The sequence below is a fragment of the Ovis canadensis genome, chromosome 1 (assembly GCF_042477335.2).
Source record: "Ovis canadensis isolate MfBH-ARS-UI-01 breed Bighorn chromosome 1, ARS-UI_OviCan_v2, whole genome shotgun sequence".
NCBI lineage: Eukaryota > Metazoa > Chordata > Mammalia > Artiodactyla > Bovidae > Ovis > Ovis canadensis.
In genome coordinates this window covers 175,376,937-175,399,105 of record NC_091245.1, presented here as the reverse complement: position 1 = coordinate 175,399,105, position 22,169 = coordinate 175,376,937, and positions in this window count along the sequence as shown.

Here is a 22,169-nt window from a genome sequence, read left to right as displayed (position 1 = left end):
GCCAAGGCCCTTCCCATGTGCACCGCTGGAACTTAGCTCTGAGCCTTACTTCCAAGACTCTGTTGCTTCTAAACCTCTTTGATGCAGCTGTCTACTTGTGTTGGTCTCTAAGTTTCAGCTTTTCTCAGCTGATACTCAATGGTTGATGTGCCCTCATTATATCAGCTAACTTCTCTGATACCTACTGTTTATCTAACCACATGTTATCCATTACTATACTGGAAAGATACACTAATTTGATGTCTCCACTGTACTTCCTTGACATATTATTTGCCTAATCTTGATTTAAACCCTTCTAATGACAAAGGACCACCCAATACCAACACTACTGTCTTTGAAAGGCAGTGGTGGTAATAGAAGTGGTTGGCAGAGTGCTGGCAGAGCTGAATTGAAAGTACCCTTTGCCCCATTTTAAAAAATGATTTAAACAATTGTCTGATAGTTTGCATGAGAGAAAACACACAAGGGTGCCCAGACTAGTGAAATAATAAACCACCATCTTAGTTCTTTGCTGGTTCTATATCAACATACAGTCTGGCCAAATATAGGAATTCATCCTACTTTCATCTCCCTTCAACATTTATAAATCAGCAAACTAACTTTTGCTAAAGTGATACTAAATAATAAATGCTTAGTATCTTAGTCTGGCTTCTGGAAACATACTCTGAGTTGGAGATCTGTGTCCAGAAGGTTTACTGGGGCGTGTGCTCCAAAACAACCCCTATGAGGGAGTGAGGGAAGCAATGCATATGGGACAAAGGCTTCAGCGAATATACCACAGGAATCTCTGGAGCTGGGCTAGTTCTTTATAGTTGTTCTGAATCGAGACAAAGAGGCCTAGCCTTTGTACACACACATGGATGAGTCACTGTGTGTGGACTGCCCCCGAGGCAAGCGTGGTGAACTTGACTGCATCATCTCTGTCCCTGAGGGCAGTTACTAGAGAGACCTGAGTTGTGGACACTCTGTAACTAATCTGTTTCTAGTTGACAGTGTGTGTGCCTGACTCCTGAAGGGTGAATCTGGAAGGCTCCCCACAGTATGTACATTCACATACACATTCATAACAATATACACATATACAAGACACATATATACACACATACACATATAGATACACACACACACACACATACATGTACACATTCAGCTCTAGTGCTGCTTAACATAGTTCCTTGACCTCACCCAGTACCTAACTTGATCTTTTTATTTAAATACAGAGTTTCTCAAGAGAGAAGTTAGTCCTGTTTCAACAAGAAATCCTTCTGGAAATTCCAAGTTCAAATCAGGTTAGTTTATACTCATATCAAAAAGTCATTTTAGAGTCTAAAAATAGCATTCTCCCTACCTCCACATTCTCACCACTGTCCCAGAGCTTCCCCAGAAAGCTTCTATAAGAAATTATTTGAAATGTTTCTAAAGGTATTTCTTTTTCAGAGAGAACAATACGCTCTTGTACAAAAATCTATATCTCAGCTAATGGCTAAGGATTACACTGACTAAGCCATAATGAGGTCACCATATCAGGTTAATATAAAGGATATTTCTCTTTAGCCTTTTGGGCCTAAGTGTCAGAGTGGTTATTCTACTATGATAAAAATTCTATATTCTTTTTAATTTATAATAAGAAATTCCATTATAGTAGCACCCTGACCATAATTGCTAACCTTGGACTCAGTTATTTAGTCCATTTTACTCCCAGCTGACACTGTCAACACTTTTTAAAGATTTTTTTGATGATACCACACTAACTCCTTTTTTGTTATTATAATGAATTCATTACTGAATTCCTTTGATTAATTGATTAAAAATGTCCTATCTTGGTATGAAATTACATTAACAATATATCCTATATTATGACAAATTATATGTTACTTCTTGAATTTTGGGGGGACAGAATATATTATACAGTGACTTCCCTGATGGCTCACACGGTCAAGAATCTGCTTGCAATGCGGGAAACCAGGGCTCGATCCCTGGTTTGGGAAGATAGATCCCCTGGAGAAGGAAATGTCAACTCACTCCAGTATTCTTGCCTGCAAAATCCCATGAACAGAGGAGCCTGGCGGGCAACAGTCCATGGGGTTGCAAAGAGTTGGACACCACTGAGCAACTAACACTTGATATTATACAACAATGTTTAAACTGATTGTTCAGTCGCTCAGTCATGTCTGACTCTTTGCGACCCCATGAATCACAGCATGCCAGTCTTCCCTGTCCATCACCAACTCCTGGAGTTCACTCAAACTCATGTCCATCGAGTCGGTGATGCCATCCAGCCATCTCATCCTCTGTTGTCCCCTTCTCCTCCTGCCCTCAATCCCTCCCAGCATCAAAGTCTCTTCCAATGAGTCAAGTCTTCTCATGAGGTGGCCAAAGTACTGGAGTTTCAGCTTTAGCATCATTCCTTCCAGTGAACACCCAGGACTGATCTCCTTCAGAATGAACTGGTTGGATTTCCTTGCAGTCCAAGGGACTCTCAAGCGTCTTCTCCAACACCACAGTTCAAAAGCATCAGTTCTTCGGCACTCAGCTTTCTTCACAGTCCAACTCTCACATCCATACATGACCACTGGAAAAACCATAGCCTTGACTAGATGGACCTTTGTTGGCAAAGTAATGCCTCTGCTTTTGAATATGCTATCTAGGTTGGTCATAACTTTCCTTCCAAGGAGCAAGCGTCTTTTAATTTCATGGCTGCAGTCACCATCTGCAGTGATTTTGGAGCCCCCCAAAATAAAGTCTGACACTGTTTCCCCATCTATTTCCCATGAAGTAATGGGACCGGATGCCATGATTTTCGTTTTCTGAATGTTGAGCTTTAAGCCAACTTTTTCACTCTCTTCTTTCACTTTCATCAAGAGTCTTTTTAGTTCCTCTTCACTTTCTGCCATAAGGGTGGTGTCATCTGCATATCTGAGGTTATTGATATTTCTCCCAGCAATCTTGATTCCAGCTTGTGCTTCTTCCAGCTCAGCACATGATGTACTCTGCATATAAGTTAAATAAACAGGGTGACAATAAACAGCCTTGACATATTCCTTTTCCTATTTGGAACCAGTCTGTTGTTCCATGTCCAGTTCTAACTGTTGCTTTCTGACCTGCATACAGATTTCTCAAGAGGCAGGTCAGGTGGTCTGGTATTCCCATCTCTTTCAGAATTTTCCACAGTTTATTGTCATCCGCACAGACAAAGGCTGTGGCATAGTCAATAAAGCAGAAATAGATGTTTTTCTGGAACTCTCTTGCTTTTTCCATGATTCAGTGGATGTTGGCAATTTGATCTCTGGTTCCTCTGCCTTTTCTAAAATCAGCTTGAACATCAGGGAGTTCACGGTTCACATATTGCTGAAGGCTGGCTTGGAGAATTTTGAGCATTACTTTACTAGCACATGAGATGAGTGCAATTGTGCAGTAGTTTGAGCATTCTTTGGCATTGCCTTTCTTTGGGATTGGAATGAAAACTGACCTTTTCCAGTCCTGTGGCCACTGCTGAGTTTTCCAAATTTGCTGGCATATTGAGTGCAGCACTTTCACAGCATCATCTTTCAGGATTTGAAAGAGCTCAACTGGAATTCTATCACCTCCACTAGCTTTGCTTGTAGTGATGCTTCCTAAGGCCCACTTGACTTCACATTCCAGGATGTCTGGCTCTAGGTGAGTGATCACACCATCATGATTATCTTGGTCATGAAGATCTTTTTTGTACAGTTCTTCTGATTGTAATATTAGTCAAATTGGTTATTGAGAGCTGTTCTTCACAAACATTGAGTTTTTTTTTCCCCCTCTGGTAACTTGTTAGTGTAGGGATCACATTCTCCAATATTTTCCCAAGGTATCAAGCCACTGTAGACCAAAAACCCGAGTTCTCTTTTGACATCTCATTACTTCATTCTTATCATTTGCAGTATCATCATTATCAATGACTAATTATTATCTTAACATAGTGATGGACATTAAAGAAAATGATAAGATAAACTTAAGGTAATGAGATGAAATGAACTTGTAAATGAAGTGTGTAAGACAGTAGTCAATATATTACATTTATTAAGTGCTTGATATGTGGCAGACAATGTCCTAAGAGCTTTTAGTGTTTTAATAGTATATAAGGCAGAGATTGTTTCTGGATTTTTCAAATGAAATCTAGCCAAAGACAGGATGTACCCCAAATTACACAGCTAGATGTTATGATTTTATTCCAGACAGACTGGCTCCAGAGTAAATGTTCTTAACCATTATACCACAATGACTTCTAATAAAGAGAATTATATTAGAAAGATTATATTTGCTCCCCCATTTCTATATTTTTGAATATTTTCACTGTGATATAAATGATTACTTCTGAGTTTTTTTCTTGAATCAAAGAATGAAATGGTAAAAGGGGACATTAGCCATAAACCAATGACTAAAGCAGAAAAGCAAGATTTTAAAGATAAGTAGTTAGTGATATGTAAGGAAAGGGAACTGGTTCATTCCCCAGTCTGTTGTCATGAGAAGAAATCTAACATTTTGGGATATGGTGAAGGATGATGTCAGAGCGAGAGGTATTGGAGTCAGATGCCACTCTCACTTTTTAAAATTTGGGGCCTGTAGCTTGACTAATGGTTCTTCCAGAACCTGAGATTGCAGAAGTGCAGTGGCCCAGCTGACAGCCACAACTGTTAGAACTAATATGAAACTGGTCAATATAGGCTCATAAACAGTTGTATCTGTTTGATGTAACTAACTTATCTTATAAAATCTTTTGATTTTTAATGGTATCATGTAGCTCAGACTCATTGTCTTGCCCAAAGTAACAAATTTATCCATTTTTTATTTTATTGGAGTATAGCTGATTTACAGTGCTGTGTTAGTTTCACAGTTGGCCAAAAAGTTCATTTGGATTTTCCCATAACATGTTATGAAAAACCTGAACGAACATTTTTGGCCAACGTAATATATCTATTCTTTTTCAGATTCTTTATCCATATAGATTATTACAGAATACTGAGTAGAGTTTCCTGTACTATTTAATAGTTCCTTGTTGGTTATCTATTTTATATAGTAGTGTGTGTATGTTAATCCCAGGCTCCTAATTCATTCCTCCCCATCACGTTCCCCTTAAGTTTGTTTTCAGAATCTGTGAGTCTGTTTCTATTTTGTAAATAAGTTCATTTGTGTAATTTTTAAAAATTAAGTTCCACGTATGAGTGATACCATATGGATATCTGCCTTTCTCTCTGGCTTACTTCCCATAGTATGATAATCTCTAAGTCCATCCATGTTGTTTGCTATAAATGGCATTATTTCTTTCTGTTTTATGGTTGAGTAATATTCTCATCTTTTTTATTCATTCATAGATATATTCTTGGAGGTAGAGGATATAATGAAAAAATGAAAAAAATGACATCAGTAAGAATGTAGTACTTATCATCCCTGTCTATTTCTCTTGATTTCTCCTTCAGAAGGAAGAGAGATTCCTGTTTTATACCTCTGTCTATTGGACATTGCAATTTTATGTTTTTAAACAAATAGTGTTCTTGTTCCTTATGTTTAAAAGTCATTTTTTAAATACTACGCAGCTGTTTGGTCTATAACAAAGTACCACAGAATGGGTGGCTTATAAACAGCAGAAATTTATTGCTCACAGTTTTGGAGGCTGGAAATTCGAGATCAGGGTGCCAGCCTGATGGGGTCAGGGCCCCCTTCCAGGTGACATACTTTTTCTTGTATCCTCATATGGTGGAAAGGGCTAGGGAGCTCTGGAATATCTCTTGTAAAATCACTCATCCCATTTATGAAAGTTCCACTGCATGGTCTTCTTCAAAGGCCCCACCTTCTAACACCGTTATACTGAGTGTTCGGATTTCAATATACAAATTTTGAGAGGGCACAAACATTCACCATTGCTCCAGCTTTTTTTTTTTTTTGTATCAGTCTAATATTTTATATACTAGTATTAAATAAATGATGTTTCCTCACTGATAGAATATTTCCTTCTCTTCCTTCTCTTTTGACACCCCTCCCACCTCCAATTAAAGCAGCTAGTTGTTTTGAGCTCAGTCTCTCATTGGAAGATTGTCACAAGGTCAAAAAGAGCAACCAAAAGTGTCTTCCTGTTTTTGGCCTAAAAAACCCTAAGGTACCTTGGGGAAATATCATAAGTGAAAGTAATTCCTTCCCATGAGTCACCAAAGGTAAAACATCTCTCCCCAAACCTGTACTGAAGATGGAGAGAGAAAATGAGGAAATGAGAAAAGTTATGGGGATGAATAAGAAGATGGCTGGACCTGATAGGGCTCATGCAGCCAAGAAATAGGGCTGTCTCAGGGCAGGGCCCTGTGAGAGGTATTTTCAAGTGTCTGAGGGCTCACTGAGCAAGGAGTCTGTGTCCTTGTCATCCAGAGGACACAGTTGCCTTTCCCATTGAAATCCAGTGGGAACTTTGCTGGGTGATGTCCATCAGGAGTGCTGTTGCCTATCCTGGAGCAAGCCTTTGTTCAAAACCAACCTCTGTCCAGCTACATGGCGTGAATAATTCTCTCTTCCCCCCAGTTTTCATCCGTAGGGGAAGAGTGAGTCCTTGAAGACTTATGTCAGGCTGGGGGATGGAAATCTTGACAGGCACTAGCTCAATGTCTCCAACATCCCATAAGCAGCAACAATGTAGAACCCCTACTCTTGTTCACATTTTTAATTGAGGTAGGTATCATACTTAATAGTTATATGACATTTTGGTTATCCTTTTTTCCCCCTCTATTCCCTTATTTATTTGGATGTTTCTTTTCAATCTTTGTCTCCTTCCTTTTCTCTGCACATTTTAAAGTGTTGGTGGTTTTAAAGTTCCCTTTCATTCCTCTTCTCTTTTTATTTTACACAACTTTTAGAGACTGAGCTCATCCACTCTCATGACATTAACTACGACTAACATTGTAGAGATTCCCAATCTGTTCCACGAGCTTAGACCCATTTCTAAGCTCCAAATTTACCTATCAAGGTCCCCAGTAAACATCTACTATTAGATGTACCACAAACATTTCAAATTCAGAATATCTACAATTCAATTCATTGTATTTCCCCACTCCCAACTTTCTTCCCAACTTCTTTTTGTATTTTAAAGAATACCACCACCATTCTCCTCTCTTACAGATTTGAAATCTGTCTGTCATCCTTTTGGTCCCCCCCCAACCCCAACCTCCGATCCTTGCATCCAAATGACTTTCTAAATCAAATCTTTTTGAGTGTATAGAATTCTGGCCCTCATTTTTCTTGTATGGATTACTGCCATAAACTCTGTACAGGGCTCTCTGCTTCTATTCTGCTAAATTCTCAAAAATGCAAATATGTTTATGCTACTTCTCCATATAGCCTTTGAGATAAAGTCTGAAATCTAGTAAGCCCTGCAAGGACCACTCTGAGGTCAGGGATTAGGCTGGTCTTGCTGAGACGAAGAGGATAGATTTGTTTAGCCATGAGCTGGCCTAGGAGCTCAGGATTTCCATCTCTGTTTGGACCTCAGTGTGGTATATGAGAGTAGATTGCTGGCTTCCTTTAGGCATAAGTTCCATTCTTCAGCTTTGTTGGGCATCTTTGGAAATATCAGAAATGGCATTCAGTGCTACAGTAGTTTTATGTAAAAGAGAATATTTTCAAAGCATAATATGCTTTAATCTTTTGTAATTTGCTGTACTTGAAAATATTCATTTGTTTCAAGGGATGCTTGTTGTGTGGGATTACACACATTACATCAAAAGTGCAAAGAAAAAGGGTTACTATCACCTTCTAATATTCAAAATAAGACTTTAAGCAAGATGATATATTAGATCAGTTTTTGTAGAACACAATTGTAAAACTACCTCAGAATATAAAAAAATGAACCTAGAGAACTCAGAATTTATTGTTTCTTCCATAAGTGTAAAAAAGATTTCCTTTTATCTATGACCTGTATGACGAAACTTGTTCCCTCAGAATTTACTTTTCCTTCTAGACACGGTCTAGATTACAGTTCTCAGCTTCTCTGGCCTTATGGCAGAAAGTGAAGAAGAACTAAAAAGCCTCTTGATGAAAGTGAAAGAGGAGAGTGAAAAAGTTGGCTTAAAGCTCAACATTCAGAAAACGAAGATCATGGCATCCGATCCCATCACTTCATGGGAAATAGATGGGGAAACAGTGGAAACAGTGTCAGACTTTATTTTGGGGGGCTCCAAAATCACTGCAGGTGGTGACTGCAGCCATGAAATTAAAAGACGCTTACTCCTTGGAAGAAAAGTTATGACCAACCTAGATAGCATATTCAAAAGCAGAGATATTACTTTGCTGACTAAGGTCCATCTAGTCAAGGCTATGGTGTTTCCAGTAGTCATGTATGGATGTGAGAGTTGGACTGTGAAGAAGGCTGAGCGCCGAAGAATTGATGCTTTTGAACTGTGGTGTTGGAGAAGACGCTTGAGAGTCCCTTGGACTGCAAGGAGATCCAACCAGTCCATTCTGAAAGAGATCAGCCCTGGGATTTCTTTGGAAGGAATGATGCTAAAGCTGAAACTCCAGTACTTTGGCCACCTCATGCGAAGACTTGACTCATTGGAAAAGACTCTAATGCTGGGAGGGATTGGGGGCAGGAGGAGAAGGGGACGACCGAGGATGAGATGGCTGGATGGCATCACCGACCCGATGGACGTGAGTCTGAGTGAACTCCGGGAGTTGGTGATGGACAGGGAGGACTGGTGTGCTGTGATTCATGGGGTCATAAAGAGTCGGAGACGACTGAGTGACTGACCTGAACTGTGTTACTGAGTTCTGGTCAGTGGAACATGAGTAGAGGCGATTTGTGTCATCGTCACAACCTTAAGTGTTTCCTAGCAGTTTCATAGGTAGGATTGCTCAAGGGCTAAGAGAAACTCAGAACTGCATGATGGAAAAGACTTTGTCCCTGTAGAACCGTATAGAAAGGTATCTGACCAGCAACACGTGCACCGAACTGTGACAGTGTAGCTGAGATATGCACTTTTCTTCATGTTAAGTCATAAATATTACAAGGTGTATCTGCTTCAGTAGTTTGTGTTCTCCTAACTACTACAAAGATAGGATTTTCAAAGCTCTTACTAGGTCCAAGAGATTGTGAAAAGGAGGAAGGGAGGAAAGACAAAGAAGAAGATAGTGAGATTGCCAGGCAGTGAGTTCCCTTCATCTCTCTCCAGGCTTTGGCTTGGACGTAGAGGTGTGGTGTGTTAGAGAAGCTAAGGAAACACCAATTACCTAAGGGCTTTTGCTTTTTCTAACATGTGGAACTCAGGAAAGAGATGCCTCATAGACATCTCCACACCAAGCTGAGAATAATAACTGCAGCAGAATGTACTCTAAAGCTCTACAAAGTTGGGCTGGCAAAATTCCAGAACTTATCTTTCCTAAGTCACTCTCAGTTCCTAAATTGTGACTGTAAATATTCTCTCATCCCCTTGAAGAGGAGTACAGAATTCCTCTTGCTGGAGAGCAGGCAATGTGTTGGAAGAGTGTCGGAATGGAGAAAGGGGTGAAGTGGCCTGAGAAAAGGGTTACAGACAGAGCTAGATGTGTGTGTGTGTGTGTGTGTGTGTGTGTGTGTGTGTGTGGTCTGTGACACTAGAGAAGGCAGAGATGGAACTGAATCCATCAAGGAGGGATATTGAATCATCCCCACTATACAGACCAACCTGTAAGTTACATCAGTGTCCCAGGGTCATCCTTAAACTCAGGAGGGTACTCTGTCAGGTGGTGGATAATGCTCCTGATGTGGAAACAGAAGCAAGGGTCAGAAGACCTTTCTGCCTCTGCTATCTGGAGATAACATGAGCCACACACAACCCTGTTTTCTGTATTCTGTATATCATTTTAGGGATGAAATACCTGAAGGACTTAAGAGTGAGTTATCCGAAATAGATTTTAAAAAAGTTGGATAGGGGAAATGAAATTCTGGTAGATTGGATGTTTAAAATGAATGGAAATAGTGTGAAACAGAAAAAATAAAATATTATAAATCGATAATTTTAAACTGTCACTACTTAGCTGGGCTTCCTGGTGGCTCAGCGGTAAAGAATCTGCCTATCAATGCAGAAGACGTGGGTTCGATCCCTGGGTCAGGAAGAACCCCTGGAGAAGGGAATAGCAACCCACTGCAGTATTCTTGCCTGGAGAATTCCATGGAGAGAGGAGCCTGACGGGCAATAGTCCACAGGGTCACAAATAGTCAGACACAACTGAGTGACTAACACTTTCACTTTCAATACTTAGCAGGATGTTTGTTCAAAAGAAAGATTAGGCATGTTTCAAAGATAAAGGGAACCAAGTAGTATTTGCATATGAGAGTCCCTTAGGTATGGTAGCATCATCTGCCCTCTGTTTTTTTGTTTTTTAATAAAATCATCTCTTCAGTTCAGTTGCTCAGTCGTGTCCGACTCTTTGCGACCCCATGAGTTGCAGCACGCCAGGCGCTCCCTGTCCATCACCGACTCCCAGAGTTTACTCAGACTCATGTCTATCAAGTTGGTGATACCATCCAACCATCTAATCCTCTGTCATCCTCTTCTTCTCCTGCCCCCAATCCCTCCCAGCATCAGAGTCTTTTCCAATCAGTCAACTCTTTGCATCAGGTGGCCAAAGTATTGGAGTTTCAGCTTCAGCATCAGTCCTTCCAATGAACACCCAGGACTGATCTCCTTTAGGATGGACTGGTTGGATCTCCTTGCAGTCCAAGGGACTCTCAAGAGTCTTCTCCAACACCACATATCAAAAGCATCAATTCTTGGGTGCTCAGCTTTCTTCACAGTCCAACTCTCACATCTATACATGACCACTGGAAAAACCATAGCCTTGACTAGACAGACCTTTGTTGGCAAAGTAATGTCTCTGCTTTTGAATATGCTATCTAGGTTGGTCATAACTTTCCTTCCAAGAAGTAAGCGTCTTTTAATTTCATGGCTGCAGTCACCATCTGCAGTGATTTTGAAGCACCCCCCACCCACCCAAAAAAGTCTATCAATCACTGTTTCCACTGTTTCCCCATCTGTTTCCCATGAAGTGATGGGACCAGATGCCATGATCTTCGTTTTTTGAATGTTGAGCTTTAAGCCAACTTTTTCACTCTCCTCTTTGACTTTCATCAAGAGGCTTTTTAGTTCCTCTTCACTTTCTGCCATAAGGGTGGTGTCATCTGCATATCTAAAGTTATTGATATTTTGCCCAGAAATCTTGATTCCAGTTTGTGCTTCCTCCAGCCCAGCGTTTCTCATGATGTACTCTTCATATAAGTTAAATAAGCAGGGTGACAATATACAGGCTTGACATGCTCCCTTTCCTATTTGGAACCAGTGTGTTGTTCCATGTCCAATTCTAACTGTTGCTTCCTAACCTGCATATAGGTTTCTCAAGAGGCAGGTCAGGTAGTCTGGTATTCCCATCTCTTTCAGAATTTTCCACAGTTTATTGTGATCCACACAGTCAAAGGCTTTAAAGCAATAGTCAATAAAGCAGAAATAGATGTTTTTCTGGAACTCTCTTGCTTTACCGTAAAGCAAAGTTCTTTTTTCTATTTACTTGTCCCCTTGTTCCACTCTCACGCCTCATCTCAAAATATCTTTTTTGCTTCGCCTTCTCCACACCCATCTCTTGCTCTAAAGGAGAAAGAAGTTTTTCTGTTTTATTCAGAAGCTCACTTTGGACTTTGCTCTAAGCCCCAATTTTCCCGAGATATGATTTTCCTTATCATCTGCCATTTATGAAGACAGGAAAACTCTTACCATTAAAGTGTCTTATAAGTTTCCAGGCAGAGGAGAGGGTTACGGAGTTTTAACAGAAGTCATTTCTTGGACATCTCTGAACCAAGTGATGCCTTGTGGTATCTCTTTGTTTTGTTGTTTCTACCAGTTGAACTTTTTTGCATTGATAACAAGTAGTTGAATTTAACTTAAATTTGGATCCCTAATTCTTTGCTTAGAATGTCTGCAAAAAGATATCTTTGTGCCGCAGCCCTGAAATGAATATAAATTCTGTACATAGAAGATTGCCTGTCATGTACTTTAGGAGAGTGTCGAAGTGTCGAGAGTGCCAAATCTCTTGTAACAGATCACAGGCTTTCCAAAACAGGGAACAATTCGTGTGGCTAATTTCTTTTCCACATAGGACCATTTTTCAGTATTAGAATATCAATCTGTGAAAAGTTTCTGGCTAACTTTTAAGAGAAGCTATTTGGCCTGTAGTAATATGTAATGTAACAGTGGAAAAACAAAATGTCGAATTTAACTGAATAAGACATGCAGAGGAAGAAATCCTCATATAATTTGATGTGACTTGAAATTTGCTGACAAACTTTTAGAAAGTCAAAACCACAGGTACCAGTGACAGCTAACTTTAACCCACCTCCAAATGACTGAAAGTGACTTATTAGAGATGAACACCAGATCCTCTAGACTCTCACAGGCAAATATTGTGAAGGAAGTTTAGGTAGAATTCTGGTTTAGGTATTAAAAAGAGAAAGCTTAGATTAATAGATGAATGATATTTTTTAGTTAGTTTTAAAACAAATTAGTACATTTATTGTAGTGCTTACATTTTTAACTTGAAACGTCTTGTTATGAAAGTGAAAGTCACTCAGTTGTGTCGGACTCTTTGCGACCCCATGGACTGTATAGTCCATGGAATTCTCCAGGCCAGAATACTGGAGTGGGTAGCCTTTCTCTTCTCCAGGGAATCTTCCCAACCCAGGGATCACACCCAGGTCTTCCACATTGCGGGTGGATTCTTTACCAGCTGAACCATAAGGGAAGCCCAAGAATACTGGAGTGGGTAGCCTATCCCTTCTCCAGGGGATCTTCTCAACCCAGGAATTGAACTAGGGTCTCCTGCATTGCAGGCAGATTCTTTACCAACTGAGCTATGAGGGAAGCCTGAAATGCCTTACAGTGTGTCTTATAATCAGTGGCCTCTTAGACTCAAGAAATTGTGGAAGTTATAGTGCTCCCCCTCTTTCATGCTCTTGTCTCTGCCATCCAGTTGATCTCTGGAAATGTACTACCTGTCATACAATCCAGTTCCCCTAAACAGTTTCCTGCCCTATAAATATAACATGCTGTCTCAACTCTTTATACCTGTGGCACATCCTCTTTTTGGCATTGTTTGTTCAGTCACTCAGTTGTGATCGACTCTTTGGGACCCCATGGATGCTACACAGCAGGTTTCCCTGTCCATCACTATCTCCCAGAGCTTGCTTAGATTCGTGTCCATTGAGTCGATGGTACCATCCAACCATCTCATCTCCTGTCACCCCCTTCTCCTCCTTCCCTCAATCTTTCCCAGCATCAGGGTCCTTTCCAATGAGTTGCTACTGTGCATCAGGTGACCACAGCATTGGAGCTTCAGCTTCAGCATCAGTCCTTCCAATGAATATTCAGGGTTGATTTCCTTCAGGATTGACCTGCTGTGTTCTTTAGTCATTGAATGCAATTTTCCTGGCATATTACTCGGTAGTTTAAGACTCAGCTCTGGCGTCACTTCTCTAAAAAATTTTCCCTGACTGTGTACCGCCTCCATATTGTACTCTGTGCTTATCTCTGGCACTGCACTTAGAGTGCAAATCTTATATTTTTACTCATATCAATTCAACAACACACAAACAAAAGCAAACATATTTTTCATGCAGCATGGCCCCTAAATGGAAGCCAAATTCTTCATCTGGTGCTTCACTGAAGACTCTCTCATCTGTTTCTGTACTGGGGGTGTGTGATCGCACTGTGTGATGGGTTTACTGAGTTATTGCAGTTTGTTGTATAGAGTTGCTGGGCTCAATTTGCAAAAAGCAGAACTCATTCTACATATTTTAAGCAGGATAAACTATAATTCAAGGAATCTGGCTCATACATATTCATCAGAGTGCTGGAGACCATTGCTGAATTTTTCAGAAAAAAATCCGGAATAATGCTACCTGGCCTGTCAGGAGTGCCGCTGACTCTCTCAGAGCAGGCATATGGAATTAGGAGTGACCTGTTGAATTCAAAGAATACAGTGCTGTACCTGCTGCTGTTCAGGGGTCAGGAAGCCAGTGCTATCCCAACCGCCCCTACCTCTGGACCCCCATAGAGCTTGATATGGGCACTGGGACATGGCTGCGGAAAACCCAGATACCCCAGGACTGTGCCCCTGAGTAGGAGGAAGACTGGCTGGTGTTCACTTGCGGATTCAACCTCATGCAAAGAATTGAAGGACTTAACCAGTTTGCACTGGGAACCTGATGGCAAGGGATTCTGGACCAAGTAGTTTTATATATTCTACTGGTGCAGGTCAGTGGGGTGCTCTAGGAAGCTGAACTGAATGCTTATACCTAATTCCCTACATCTGCCATAACCAGATGTGCTATGTATCTTGAGCAAGGTAGAGACCTTTCTTGGGTAACTTTGTTTATTCATTAAAACCAACATCTCACATAACTGTAAATCCATGATCTGTTCTAAGACAATGGCCTCTTTGTCTTAGAAGTAGGCTTCCAGCTCTGAACAGTGACCGTGCTCTACTCATCTTTGGAACACAGTGGCCAGTACTGTGACTTGGAAGGAATATATGCATCAATTAACTGGTGAATAATAAAAAACAAAACCAAAAACCAAACCCTGTGTCCCTTGTGTCTTTTTTTGATTCAGCCAGTAGTTCCTCTGACTTTTTCTTTACCGTCTGAGCCACCAGGGAAGCCCCCTTTGACTTTTTCTAATCCAGTGGTTCTCAATCAGGGGCAATTTTGCCTTTCCCGGGGGACATTTGGAGATGTCTAGAGACATTTTTGAGTATAACTATTTTCAGAGGAGAGTGCTGTTAGCATCCATTGGGTAGAGACAGGCTTGCTGCTAAATATCCTATAATGCATAGGACAGACCCTGAAACAAAGGATTATTCAGCGCAAAATGTCAGTAGTGCTGGGGTTGAGAAATCTGCTCTAATTACTTTTCTCATTCTGTCTGCCACAATATTCTTATGTCAATAGATCAGAGCCCTTGAGAATTTGGACTTTCTCAAAATTTAAACCCTCATCTGTCTTTTTCCTCTTTGGCAGGGGTTTCCCTCTGTCGTCTCTCATTCCATGTTAATCATTCTGTCCCCACATGTATTAATAATGGACCTCAGGGACACAGACTGGCCTTTAAGCTCTTACAATAGAATGTTTCTAGAGGGAAATTTTTGGAGTGTCTTTCTTCAACTTCTTAATTTTATAGCTTTAGATTTTGAATTAAAAGTTCATTCAACTTAGAAAATATCTTTAAAAAGTGGGAGATTTTATTCGAAAATATGTAGAACTTTGATGGCCAATATATCAATTTGACTGAATTAGCTGATTTTTTGCTTTACTCTTTCCTCTTTTTACAATTATCTGTCCAGTAGTCTTTAAGAGCAATGAAATCTTGCTCCCAAAATGAACTTCCTAGAAAAATTCAGTACTTCTTTCAGTTTATAGAAATATATCCCTTTTCATAATTAAGTACTTTTGGAAGTGTAAATATATCACAATTAGATAATGTAATTAAATGCTTATAAATAAAACATAAGTACTTAGTCATAATTAAAGTCATATATGTCTATGATCAGAACAGGGAGTGAATAAAGGTCTTTTTTTTTTAGGTTTTTAAAAAATATATAAATTTGTTTATTTTAATTGGAGGCTAATTACTTTATAATATTGTATTGGTTTTGCCATACATTGACATGAATCTGCCACGGGTGTACATGTGTTCCCCATCCTGAACCCCCCTCCCACTTCCCTCCCCATACCATCCCTCTGGGTCATCCCAGTGCACCAGCCCTGAGCATCCTGTATCCTGCATTGAGCCTGGACTGACAATTTGTTTCACGTATGATATTATACATGTTTCAATGCCATTCTCCCAAATCATCCTTCCCTTGCCCTCTCGCACAGAGTCCAAAAGACTGTTCTATACATCTGTGTCTCTTTTGCTGTCTCGCATACAGGGTTATTGTTGCCATCTTTCTAAATTCCATATATATCCATTAGTATACTGTATTGGTGTTTTTCTTTCTGGCTTACTTCAGTCTGTATAAAAGGCTCCAGTTTCATCCACCTCATTAGAACTGATTCAAATGTATTCTTTTTAATGGCTGAGTTAATACTCCATTGTGTATATGTACAACAGCTTTTCAGTAAAGGTCTTAAAGCCTGAACTAAATGAAACTCAGCTTAAGCATCCAACTCTAACTGAGCACCTACTATTCCCTTCTGCTTACCATTGAGAATACATTAGTGAGCATATTATATCCAGTCCTTACCCTCATGGAGCTTTCATTATTTAGTTAGGATCTCTCTCTGCTAGATAATCACACAAGTAGGATTTAATTACTGTGGTGAAAATTCTATAACTAAAAATCACAAGATGGTATGAAAGTAAATAGGGAATCTGACAGTATTTAGAAGTTAATCAGAAGAGTTCCTTAAGAAAATAGTGATTCAATTCATACCTGAAAGATGAGTAAGAGTTGGCTATGCACAATCTGCAGAAAACAATATTCCTAGCAGATGCATCTATAATGTCTTGAGGCAAAAAAACAGTTTGTTCAGAGAAAACAGAGAAGGATTTTGGATGTAATATGCAGAGCTGGGAAGCCATGAGATGGTTTTCATAGAGGAATGATTTAATCAGATTTACATTTTAAATGGGCTTCCCTTGTGGCTCAGCTGGTAAAGAATCTGCCTGCAATGCAGGAGACCTGAGTTCAATCCCTGGGTTGGGAAGATCCCCCAGAGAAGGGAAAGGCTACCTACTCCAGTATTCTGACCTGGAGAATTCCATGTACTGTGTAGTCCATGGGGTCGCAAAGAATTGGACATGACTGAACTACTTTCACTTTTCACATTTTAAATAATTGCTGTCATTGCTACGTGAAAAATGGAGTTGGGACAGGAAAAGTATGTTAGAGGAAACTAGTGAGAGGGTGATGTGGGTAGCCAGGTGAGAGATGATGATGACTTCAATTGGAAGGCACATCGATTTAGGGGCAAAGTCAACTGAATTTGTGATTGTTTTTGGTGGGGGCAGAAATGGAGTGGACTGTGGTTAGGGAAGAATCACTGAAGGAGAGGAAGTGTTAATAATGGTTCACAGATTTCTGGCTAGAGAGTCTGGGAGGATGCTGGTATCTTTACCATGATAGGTAACGCCAGAGGAGAAACAGTTTGGGGCAAAGTGGTTAGAGATGATTAATTTATTTGGAGAGCATACTCTGTTTGAGATTCTTATAATACATTCAAGTGTCTCAACTAGAGATAATTTAAACATTTGGACCAATGAGTCTGTAACTCAGAAGAGCAACCTGGGCTGGAGATAGGTTTTAAATACTATTGCCTATAGATAGTGTTTGAAGATACAGGAATAGCTGAGATCACTTTGGGAAAGAATTGAAGAGGGACAAAGACTGAGCCCCGAGGAAGTTCTACACAGAAAGATGGATAGAAAGGGAAACATTAGCAAAGCAGGCTGATAATGAGTCAGAAGAAAAACCAAGGAAGTGTGGGGACATGGAAAGATGCAAGGCAAGGAAAGAGACGGTTACTAGAGGGAGGAGTGGAATCCCGTGTACTACAGAGGAAGCTAGGAGTTTAAATAGGGAAGATGTGAACATTTTCCTTGACTTGGAAACATGTAAGTCATGGGTGGCTTAATGCTAGAATCTAGGCAATAAGAACAGAAGCCAGGTCTATGGCCATACCACCCTGAACGTACTTGATATTGTCTGATCTCGGAAGCTAAACAGGGTAGGCCCTGGTGAGTACTTGGTTGGGAAGAAAGAAGCCAGACTAGAATGGATTGAGAATAGTAGTGGAAATTGAAGCTATAGCTATATATTTTATAACTGGGAGACTAAATAAGGTTTTAGTTGGAAATTTATAGTCTAGTAAAAAATTTTTTTTTTTTTTAAGATAGGAGAGACACTTTAACAAGTGGTCCTGGGAAAACTGGTCAACTAAGTGTAAAGGAATGAAACTAGAACACTTTCTAACACCATACAAAAAAATAAACTCAAAATGGATTGAAGATCTAAATGGAAGACCAGAAACTATAAAACTCTTAGAGGAAAACATAGGCAGAACACTCTCTGACATAAATCACAGCAAGATCTTCTATGACCCACCTCTCAGAGTAATGGAAATAAAAACAAAATAAACGAATGAGATCTAATTAAACTTAAAAGCTTTTGCACAACAAAGGAAACTATGGTGATGGTGGTGGTTTAGTCTCTAAGTCGTGTCCAACTCTTGCGATCCCATGGACTGTAACCTTCCAGACTTCTTGTCCATGGTTTTCTCCAGGTGAGAATACTGGAGTGGGTTGCTATTTCCTTCTCTACGAAGGAAACTATAAGCAAGGTGAAAAGACAGCCTTCAGAATGGGAGAAAATAATAGTGGGTGAAGCAACTGACAAAGAATTAGTCTCAAAAACATGTAAGCAGCTCATGCAGCTCAATAACAGAAAAATGAACAACCCAGTCAAAAAGTGGGCCAAAGGACTAAATAGACATTTCTCCAAAGACATATAGATGGCTAAAAAACACATGAAAGAATGCTCAACATCACTCATTATTAGAGAAATACAAATCAAAACTGCAATGAGGTACGATCTCACACCAGTCAGAATGGCTGCCATCAAAAAGTCTACAAACAAATGCTGGAGAGGGTGTGGAGAAAAGGGAACCCTCTTACACTGTTGGTGGGAATGCAAACTAGTATAGCCACTATGGAGAACAGTGTGGAGATTCCTTAAGAAACTGGAAATAGAACTGCCATATGACCCAGCAATCCCACTGCTGGGCATACACACCGAGGAAACCAGAAGTGAAAGAGACACACGTTCTTCACTGTTCATTGCAGCGCTGTTACAATAGCGGGGACATTGAAGCAACCTAGATGTTGATCAGCAGATGAATGGTTAAGGAAGTTGTGGTATATATACACAATGGAACATTACTCATAAAAACAATGCATTTGAGTCAGTTCTAATGAGGTGGATGAAACTGGAGCCTATTATACAGAGTGAAGTAAGTCAGAAAGAGAAACACCAATATACTATAGTAATGCATATATATGGAATTTAGAAAGACGATAACGACGATCCTGTATGCAAGGCAGCAGAAGAGACAGATGTAAAGAACAGACTATTGGACTATGTGGGAGAAGTTGAGGGTGGGATGGTTTGAGAGAATAGCACTGAAACATGTATATTACCATGTGTGAAATAGATGACCAGTGCAAGTTTGATGCCTAAAGCAGGGCACTCAAAGCCAGTGCTCTGGGAGGGGGAGGGGGCGGGGAGGGAACGGGGAGGGGAGTTCAGGATGGGGGGCTCATGTGCTCTTGTGGCTGATCTGTGCTGATGTGTGGCAGGGGCCACTAGTGTTGTGAAGTGACTGCCCTCCAAGTAAAATCAATGAATAAATTTTAAAAAAAGGTAGGAGAGACAATAGTATGTTTAAATGATTACCAAGGGAGTTCAGTAAAGAAGGGAAGTTTGAAGTTATGTAAGAGACAATGGATATAATCCAGAGGGGGAAGTTCCTGAGAAAGTGGGAGGAGGTAGGATTCATAGCACAGATGAAGAGATTTCCTATGATGGAAAACACTTCCTATTTAGTTAACAGGAGGAGAGAGATAATAAATGTGAAGTTTAGAATATATAAATGTGATTCCTTTAGAGTGAAATATGACTTAAATCCTGTTAGTGATCTGAGGTTATTTGCATATATACCTCCAGAGCTTGAAATTAGCAACCATGCTATTGGGAGATTAAGATGTAATACATTTGTGGATGCCTTCCTACCTGAGGAGTACTTAAGAGATAAGGTGCTATAATCTTATTTGAAGTGAATTGATATCTCTGTCACTCCACTGGCATGGAGCCTGGGTACCTACACACGGCAGGTCTCACTTCTCACGCCCACAAGGTGATTTGATAAGTACCCCCAGGCAAACAGCCAAAATAAAAGTTGATGGGTACTGAACAACCATGTGCTTATAGACTTCATCAGAATTGAATAACACTTCGGGATTCATTTTTCACCCTTGCTTTGGACAGCATAGGAATAAAAAGATTTGCTAGACTCCTAAGATGCAGAGGCACCTTTGGCGTGATAGTGGCAGTGGTAATGCATCGGTAAGAATTGTATTTGACTGCAAGAGACAAAAAATTCAACCACGTTGGCCTAAACAGTATGGGTTCATGTCATATGATAATCAGTTCTTTGATACAGATTTCTGGTGTTTCAGGGACAGGACAATGTCAGGGCCAGCATCTTTGTCTTCTCTTGATCTTTCCCCATGTTCAGGTATGAGTGCTGACGTCCAGTCATTGTTTCTGCTTTCAAAGCAAGAAGAAGTAGGAACTTGGAAGTGCTAGTTGCATGTGTCCCTGTTTATCAAGGAAGAAAAATTCCCCAGAAATCCCTCCAGCAGATCTCTGTTTACATCTGGGGCCAGAGGGTAAAGGAAGCTGACAAAGCATATTCTTGACTATGTAGCCTCTTTGGTGGAGGCATCATGGTGGAAAAGAGTGGGAAATAACTTGGGTAGTCCAATCCGCAGTGTCTATCACTTGGCAATAGGGGACTAAGGAAGCACTCCAGGAGGAGATAGAAGTGGCAAGTCACAGCCTGGGCCAAAGCAGAGGAAGTGAGTCACTAAATAGCGGTGGCTCTGAATAGACTGAAAACAGATTGGTGTCTGAGAAAAGAAATCTTTAGGAAGAATGTGGTCTCTAAACCATTCCTTGGGAGCTTCAGGATAGTATCATATCTGTTTTACTCACCAACATATTACCAAGTACTTAGTGTGGTATCTGGTATATAGCAGGCTGTCAGTGACTGTTAAATTATTGCATGAATGAATCCTCTATGACCGTGGTGAGATAAACCCAAGACAATAGTAGGAGGAACCTGGTGCTGCCTCACTTAATTTGGGATGTATTTCAGTGGAGTTGGGGCCAGGCAGATTAAAATCATTGATTTTGACAGACTGAGAGGAGGACATAGCTTCTCTGTTTTCTTTTCCAGTGTATGTCCTAGAAAGGAGCCTATTTAAGAAAATTGCACAGAATTGAGGAGTTTGGGATTGAGGTGAGTTTCAGGGCTTCTTACCAGCACAGAGACAGCAGGAGAGCACAGTGGGGAAGACGGGTCCAGGGTAACCCAGCCCTGTCATGTCCACACATGTCTTTCTTTAAAGGGTATTCTGCACATTCAATTAACAAGAGACCAGAAGAGTGGCTGGGGGAAATTCACTCCTGATTAAAAATTCCATTTGTCTGTGAGCAGAGCTTATTTTAATAAATTGACAGAGAAATGAATCTGAGGCTGCTAGATCTTTGGTCCATTTAAATGAGTCAGAGTGAATTGAATCTTTCCAATTTTTTCAGTTTTCTTTAGGCTGCTCAGTCATATATTAATAGTATTCTCAAAGTTATAAATACATTGAAATAGATTTTACAATTGTGAAAGTTTAAAACCTATGATTTAAAAAAAAAAACAGAAAAGAGGGAACTCTGCAATCTATCTTCTCTTAGATTCAGGAATTTAAAAAAATCTGAAACTTATATATAATTATCTTCTCCATGTTATTCTTGAATTCCTTTACATTGTTGTTATGATCAAAGTTCTGCAAAACTTGCTTATTCTAAAAGTCATTTTCAGTGGACTGAAAAAAAAAAAAAACTTCCTACGCCTCCTTAGAAATTAAAAAAAATAATTAACTTGTTGGAAGCCATAGAAGAACCAGAATGTTAGAACAAATAAAGAGAAGAAAATTAAATTAGGATCCTTTTTCATATATTTTCTCAGGGTGGAGAGTTCTTTTCTTAATTGAGAGACCGTAGGGAAATAATCTTACAGGTGGTGCTAATAGTAAAGAATCCAGCTGCCAGTGTAAGAGACAGAAGAGATGCGGGTTTGATCCCTACATTGCCAGGATCCCCTGAAGTAGGAAGTGGCAACCCACTCCAGTATTCTTGCCTGAAAAATTCCACGGACAGAGGAACCTGGCAGGCTACAGTCCATGGGGCTGCAAAGAGTCAGATATGATTGAGCAAGTTCAGTTCAGTTCAGTTCAGTCGCTCAGTCATGTCCGACTCTTTGTGACCCCATGAATCACAGCACGCCAGGTCCCTCTGTCCATCACCAT